The sequence below is a fragment of the Papaver somniferum genome, unplaced genomic scaffold (genome assembly GCF_003573695.1).
Source record: "Papaver somniferum cultivar HN1 unplaced genomic scaffold, ASM357369v1 unplaced-scaffold_133, whole genome shotgun sequence".
In the NCBI taxonomy this organism is placed as follows: Eukaryota; Viridiplantae; Streptophyta; class Magnoliopsida; order Ranunculales; family Papaveraceae; genus Papaver; species Papaver somniferum.
Window position 1 is genome coordinate 7,060,217 of NW_020622492.1, and position 8,445 is coordinate 7,068,661.

General features: G+C 36.8%; 1 long non-coding RNA gene across 1 annotated transcript; it reads left to right on the forward strand.

The window, feature by feature from the left end:
* Positions 1 to 652: 652 nt before the first annotated feature.
* On the forward strand, positions 653 to 4,370 carry LOC113333773. Its single transcript, XR_003352338.1, has 2 exons — positions 653 to 848; positions 4,135 to 4,370. It is a non-coding gene; the product is annotated as an uncharacterized LOC113333773 (long non-coding RNA).
* Positions 4,371 to 8,445: the final 4,075 nt, after the last annotated feature.

The following is an 8,445-nucleotide window of genomic DNA, read 5'->3' on the forward strand; positions in this document are numbered from 1 at the left end:
TCGCATGGGCTTGGGCCTTCCATATGAATGTAACCCCTATTGTCAATGGGTTATCAATTTTTATTTGTCAACATTAATCACTTAACTAGTGGGGTAAATTATCAAATTGCTCAATAATCAACCCATTGCCACAAGAGCAACTTCATTTCCAGCTAACTCCCTAAGATGTGCTCCCTAATCACGCGCGTCGGTTTACAACAATTTTTTTTCCTCGAAACGAACTGCAACATGGGCCCCTTCAACTCCCCTTTACCTGACATGTCTCATCACCTTTTAGACTTCCTGTAATGACCCTCAAACTCGTCAACGCTATTAGACCAGTCAAGAGACGAATTAACCGATATTAACTCAATTAGTTAACGTAGATTTCTATTAATAGAAACTAATCTAAAAACAATCTAGATACGTGTCATAATGAGATACTAAATTGAAATCCTAACTAGTAAAAACGGATACATCTTGAAAAGTTAGGAAAAATGGACTGCTCGAGCGTGTCAATCGAGTGTCGGACGAAGAAGTTATCATTGGATTATCATGCAGGGCAGAATAGTCATTTTATCAACTCAACCGCCTGATTGCCCGTATCATTTTTCTGGGTGTCTTAATCATTTTTCGTTAGCCTTATCTCCCTGGACCGATCCAAGAGAAACCATTTTTCTTTTCTTTTTCTCTTTCTTTCATCTTTCCTCTTCTTTTCTGTTCTTCTTCTCCGTCTCTCCGTCGATCTCAGTTTCAGAGATTTGAGTGTTTAGTTGTATGAGAATTCTTGTATACCTTGTTATCCAAGATGATTAGATGAAGAAGGTGATGTTACTGGAGCTGATCTAGTTCTGCAATTTCAGAGAATGGTAAGTTTAATTAGGGTTTCGTGTTTGATAGAAATTTGTTTATGCTTTTGATATAAATGGATAGGTTATATATGTGTTTGTGTTTGATTGAAGTATAGATTAGTTGTTCTGTTAATCGAATCATAAATTAGAGTTATAGAATTGAGCTGTTGAAGTAGAATCTCAGCTGATGGAGATGAATTAATTGGTGGTGATTCGTGGAAGATTAGATGTTGTTAAGTCTAGGGTTGGTGACTGATTTGGGGTTGTTGATTTAGACTTTTGCAGAAGTCAAATTAGAATTAGAGTTTTCTATGGGGTTCTGAAATTGGGGAAAAACAAAGGAATTCATGGAATGAGTGTTGATGAAATACAAGTTGCATCTGAAGTTAGAATAGTGGGGGTTGTAGTTGAGCTACAGATGTTATGCAATGAAGGATTAGGTATAGATGGGTTTGCTGTTAGTGGTTTGGAATTATAGTTTTGTGACAAGAAGACTGATTCTACTGAACTGGTGCTGCTAGTTGTGTTGGAAGTTGCAGATGAAATTCAAGTAGCAGATGAAAACATGAAGAAGCTGTTGGTGATCTTTATGCAGATTGTAAGTGTGTTGATGTTTTTTAGAATATTTGGTTTATAAGAAGTGCAGGTGATGTGTGTATGAAACATAAGAACAAGTGTTGAGTATGAGATTTGGTAGAAATAAGATTGGAATCAGGTTATGGGTTTGTGTGTAATTAGGGTTTCTTTGTTAGTTAGAATTACAGGGGGAAGTTAAATAGATGATGGATCGGATGAAGAACAAGCTGAACAGGTGTTGGTGTTAGTCTGTGTAATGAAGTGATGTATGTGTGGTGATGAAGGTTTGAGTCTTTGGTACGAGCTAGAGTTAGAACTGTTGGTGGAGGAGTTAATCTGAGTTGTAGATATAGTAATTGGGATGATGGATATTCAAGATTGAATGAGCAGTTCGTCTGCAATGAAGTTTCAGATCGAGGTTGTGTTAAATTGCAGCTGTAGTGAATTTGCAAGCAACCTGAGCTTATGTTTGTGAATAAATTATGAAGTTCTCTTGGACAAGATGTAATGTTTTAGTGAATGTAAAGTATAATTGTGCCTGGTGGAGTTGAGAGATTAGTTAAGGATGAAGAGGAACTGAAATGGGTTATACTTCAATGTTGTTGAGATAGTAGTATTGATCTGACTATAATTGTGATGGTGGCGTTATGATTGTGCGAATGTAACACGATGGCCGTGATATTATTAAGATGTAAGAATAGTCAGAGTTGGTTTAGATTGTATTGATATGTAGAATGAAACTTCAGTGAGAAGTATTGGAGCTGGATGTGATTGTAGTTAATGTGGAGGAAACATTGTTCTGAGAAGAATTAGATGAATGATTTAGGTTGGTGAATGAACTGTTTGTGTTCATTGTGCAGAAATAGAATTGGGTTAGTATTGCAGTTACTGATGTGTGTTAGTTGGGTGTTGGAGCTGAACTTAGCGGTGGTGATCGCCTGAGAATGAAATTGCAGATAACGTTGAATGTGAAGAAGTTATGTCTTAGAATAGATTGTAATGGTTGGAGTTTGATTCAAGCCTGGGAAATAGGTTGATAGGGATTGTGTGTTTGCATTTGGGTTTTGTTTGTGCATTAGAAGTCTGGCCTGTGCAAAGGCTTGGCCTTAAACCTTTCTGTCCAGTCAGATGCCTGACTGAAGCTGTTTTACCTGACTCAGCCATCTGACTGAGTTAACTCAGACTGAACCAGATTCAACTCACTGAGTTGACTCGCGTGACCAAATTGTTGGTCTTTGACTTGACCTTGACCACTTGACCTTGACTTTGGACTTTCCTTGATGTGGACTGTTAGTTTACCCGTTGACCGTTGTTGACCTTTAGTTGACCCAGATGGACCAGGCCTAAGATTAAGGGGATAGTTTGTTGGGCTTGGGCTTACGGTCGTATTTTTAATTTGATGTTTTGGACCCTTTATGGTCCGAACTAGCTTTTGGTTCCTTCTACAAAGTTGTAAATATTATTAAGACATATCTAATGAACTATATAACCAATTTAATTGGATTAGTAAAGTTTTAGATAAACTAAAGGTATAGAATAATACGAAGTAGAACCATAAATGGACTTAGAACCATCATATAGTTCACTTAGTTTATAACTAGACAATTGTATGAGATTATGTTATGAGCCTTGTATGAGCCTTTTGGCTAATCTTTACAGTGCTTCTGTGATTAACAATAATCTTTATTAACAACGATCGATTCAAAGACAACCCAATGGATGGTAGATCTCAAGGTATGCGAGGCTTGTCATTAAAAGAGGTGGGAATCGATAACGAACTCTCTTATATCCATTATTGTTTTACAAATCTATATCTTATGAAATGCATGCATATCTTTATTAATATATGATACGTGTATGCATGTATATATGTGTGTAATGCAAACTAGTTTTCTTTTACATTTTGGGATGGACTTGGATCTTTAGAAACAACTAATATCTGTGTTTTGGGAGTATTTACTTACTTTCAAAAAAAGTGATTCTTTCCATTGACTGGAAAGTGGTTACAATCTTTACTTATAAAGGGAGAAGGTTTCCTTTTGATTGGTGTGAGATGTGTGCCCAAAAGTTATATCTATATTTATGCGCTAAAGGAGTGAAAATTGCTGCCACTAATAAACTATTAGGTGTGTACTCGTGTCACTGAATATTATTTTCCCTATTTCTGTACGGGCAACCCATGTCTCATACATGGATGTTTATTGTTTCTTTTAAGTTACTTTCAAAGGCTATTATATTATATTTTGGTGTTTAGAGAGAATGATGTTGAGAATCTTATATATGATGTTGGATTTACGCGTGGGCTGGTTGGGCACTTCACTGTGTAAGCACTTCTATCGGACATAATGTTATTACCATTAGTTTCTTTGGATACTTGATATGTAGAGTGCGCGTAGAATGAGGTACTAGTAAGGTACATATCGTTTATGACTTCGAGGCCGGAAACCTCACGGTGCTTTAATGATCATTGAAGAATCCGCAACAATCATGCCTTGCTACTCCGAAGGATTACGTCACTTAACTATTATTACTGTTGTGAATGTGTGCCGCAAGATTGGTTGGTAGATCTTTATATTATTTTAATATGCTTTATCTTTTTTCCATGTTTTAACGGTTTTCTGTAAAGCCTGCATTTTCTTTAAATCATTCTAATGATTACTCGAAAGTTAGTTGTTATTTCTACTGGGCACCCTTCGGGATGATGTGCTCACTCAATTCCCACTTTCAGTTTCAGAGACAGATCAAGATGTGTTTGTGGCGATGAAAGCTTCGAGGAGTTGGTTTCGTGTTGTTTAGCTTCCGCTGTGTTTATTTTGTGTTATATTCTAATTTTAAACCAACTCACTATTAAATATGTATCATTTGAGAGAAGTTCTTGTATTAATTTCAGAGAGGGTTTATATTTGGGTTAAACTATGTTTAGAACTTTTAAATTAATTCCTAACTAGATGATTTAGATTTTTAGTGCCTCTTTATTTAGTTAATCTCTTGGATTAGTCAGTTGCTAGCTTAGGGGGCGCTACACTTCCCTCCAGTTACAACCTCAGGTAAGTAAACGCCCCTCTGATACTGTCAAAATTTCTTCTATTTAGACGATAATTCTGTTTATCACCTTCATCTTATACTGCACTCATTATCGTTCACTCTCTCATGTCAAAAAACTCCCACATGAGCAGCAAAGATGAACAAGAAGCGGAGTCAACCTACTTCTCTAGTAGTGGGCCGCTTCCTGAACCGGCGGACGATGTGGAATACGATATAGAAAAGATCACCGGTAATAGGCGCGTATGTTACGACCTGCGCTCCTCGAAACTGGGCAGAAGATACCCCGTATAGACGATTACCTCGTCTCTCGCCTTTGCAACCCGTATGTCCCCAATGTTTAATTCCAGTCGCCAGGCGAAACTTCTTCCATGTTGGAAGAATTGGATCGAGTATATATGTTATAATCCAGATCATGTCGCCATGCTTCGATATTTGGGGATTGACAAAGCGATAAACGAGTCATTATATAGTGAAATCGTCGAAGAAAAAAGCGACCTTCTTCGTCTTTACGCGCGTTCGATGCCTCATGTCCAAACTTGCTTGTTTGCGTGAGAGAGGCAACCCTAGTTTAGTAAGATGTTGTTTCTCTTACCAGGTTGCCGATACATGGTACTCACCTTTATCACGAGCAGGTCCTCTATGGGGATATCAACCAGTCGCACAAGGATTTGAGAGCATATTTGCTCGATTGCAAGGATAAGTCTCAAGAAGAGAAAGTAGCGAGGAAAGATATCCCTAAGGAAAGCGAGGCAAAAGGAAAAAAGTGATACAAGTCTAAAGGGAAACAAGCGTAGGTAAGGATGCCACCGGGGGAGACAAGATAGAAGGGGATAAAACAGATAAGCATGAGTCTTCTACCTTCCTCGACTAAAGGAAAATTCATCATAACTGGTGATGAAGCTTTTTCAAAATCTCTTCCCATGACTGAGTTGCGGGAGAAGTTGTTGGGTAGTTCCATAAAAGTCTTTGAGGCTCTCTTTCCTTCGGAAGAAGTTGTTCAAGACGAGTCCACCGAGTACGTCATCAAAGTTGCTAAGCGCGCGTCCTTCCCATTATGGATCAAGTATTGGGCTCTGACTCTTGTCGAAGACAAAGTTGGCCCTCTCCTTCTTAAAGAAAAGTGTTGAAGCAATGCTCGGTTGAACCCACTAGCATTGGTATGTCAAGTTAGTTGCCGATTAAGATGACAAAACACATTCTTGATTGAGTCACTAAAGTCAGTTTCGGACTAGACTAGGTTTCATGTAACCACACAACCTATCCCTTGAAAAATTGTGTGTGGTTGTATAAGGTTGTTTTCCATATCTTTGTTCTTCATGAACAAGAGTGAGATTTCAAAAGACTTTACTTGGAGATCGTAAAGCACAGAGAAGCTATATTTTTTTGATAGTTACGGAACCTATTCCTAGGTGTTTTTCATAAACCCTATATTTGATAGAGCAAGATAACCCTAGTCTTTTCTAGGTGATCTTGTAAGGAAGATTCTATTAGGGTTACGGTTCCGTAATCTAATTGTTGAGGAGTATCTTCTGAAGAGAATTGGTGTTTTGGTAGAAGATTTTCAAGAGAATATTTTAAAGAGAATTTGGTGTTCTGCTAGAAGGTTTAAGAGAACAATTCTTAAAGAGAATTGGTGTTCTGCTAAGAGTTCTACAAGTGCGCGAATACAGATGAAGTAGGTATTACATCTAGTCTGAAGAGGTAGTAGGTAGTTGGTGTAACAACTTATAATCAGTGTGTGTTCAATCTGGACTAGGTCTCAGAGTTTTTCTACAAGATTGTAGTTTTCCTCGTTAACAAAAAATCTCTGGTGTTTGTGTTATTTCTTTTCTGCATTATATTATTTTATCTTTACTATTGAAATATCACAGGTCGTAAGTGTTTAAACCTATATAGTATTAACTCAAATGTACATAACCTACAAGACTAGTTCTTGTTGAATTCGTATCTTGAAATATGGATTACAAAACTTGTTCTTATTGGAATTCAATTCGTGAACAGTTCGGGTATATACTAGATTTACCTTGTTAAAACAATCTTAAATACAGTTTCATAATCGACAATATAAATTGTACAAGGATTGTTCATATAGGTCCCCAAATGAGAAAGTTGGTGGCATATTTGGTACCCCTTGCGTTTTAAATTAGTATCAGAGCTGGCAAACACCGTAAAGACCTAATAAGTTGGTGTTTGTAGCGATTTGAACCTATAGACATGAATATGAAATTGTATCAACCAAGTTCAATATATGTACCACCAGGATTTGATGACACTAATTATTTATGGTGGAAAATAGCTATGTGCTCCTTCTTACAAGCCCATAACTTTCACACATGGACACTTGTTGTAAAGGGGTATGTTCCTCCAACAATTTGTGAATGCGAGAATATTGTTACTAAGGACATAGCTACATATAGCGAAACTTAAATTAGTGTTGCATAACATAATTCTGATGGGTTGAATGCAATTATGCATGCCATAAGCCAAGATCTCCAACATCATGTGACTATGTGTGAAACTTCAAAAGAAGCTTGGGATATCTGGTAGATCGTATTTGAAAAGAATACCGCATAGAAAGAAGCAAGTCTTCAAAACCTAGTGAAAAGCGGGGTACAACAACCACACCCAATATTTCGTTAGGCAATCTGTATGGACTAACTCCGATATAATTCAAAGAGAATGAACTTGATATTCAGACTCAATCAAGGAAAATATATCCAAGAGTTATATCTCTGTTTCTCAATGTAATCAGCAAATCAAACAGACAGAAATCCGTTAGCCTGGTTATTATGAGAAATAACTTGAGCGGTGCCAAAGACCAATGTTCAAGTGTCAATCAATTTCAATCAACAACCAAAGATTGGATTTACCAATTGATTGAACTACGCACAACCTGTGATATTTCAATTATATAAACTGTTAGAATATTGCTCGGTTGAACCCACCAAGCGTTGGTATGTCAAGTTTGGTTGTCATATTTTAGTGAACCAAAACTCATTTAAAGAGTCGCTTGATTATTTACTAGAGTCAACTTCATATAGGTTAGCTAGAAAGTTATTAGGATATGGGACTTACAAGTATTACTCGAAGACTTGAAGAATGAGAAGAAGTAAAGAGCCACATCGATGCCATCATCCTTCCTCTTGAGGTAGTAATATTATGACTTGAACTGTTTCATTTCTAATGTATCTTACAAGTCGGGCTATATTGAAAACATAACTGCGAAGCTGAGAATGATTGTACTCTAGTTAGAGGTAGTATTAAGGAATTATAATACGAAGTATAACACCTATCTTTTGAACTTCGTATGTAAGACATCGACATAATCATATGAATGCTATTATGATTATGTATGGGTATGGGTGAATATTTCGTCTTAGGAAACAATGTTTTACATTCATTTAAGGAAGTACAATTCATAAACTTGTTTTGTGAATCGAAAGGTAAATCGCTAGGCTTATTGGTATTTTTATTCATTGCAAATCTTTGGATTACCAATATGTGTGTTTAGTATAACCGCTCATAACTTGTTTATGTATCTTGGTAAAAATATTCACAATGCCTGACTTATGTATCAGTATGACTTTTATTAGTGAAACCAATCTTAAGTAATCACATGAGATGGTATGATAGATATTTGTAATTGGTGTGACTATTCCTAGTCATTGGGTAACCGATCCTAGAACTTGGTGGGACTAATCACAAGATGTGTAATTGATCCTTGTAGTAGGTTAACAAGTTTTAGTAATTGGTGTAACCGATCCTATAACTTGTGCAACCGATCACAAGTAAGTACCATTAGTGGTAATTGATCCTGGTACTTAGTTAGCCATTTTATGGAAACTACTGTGACCGATCCTAGTAGCCACTTGGAGGTAGAACCGAACTTTGTGTTTGGTAGAACCGTTAAACCCATCCATGAATGGTGATTGGATGTTTTTGATCAATCACATAGTTCTTGGAAATCAGATGAACCAATTCTAAACTCGTTTGG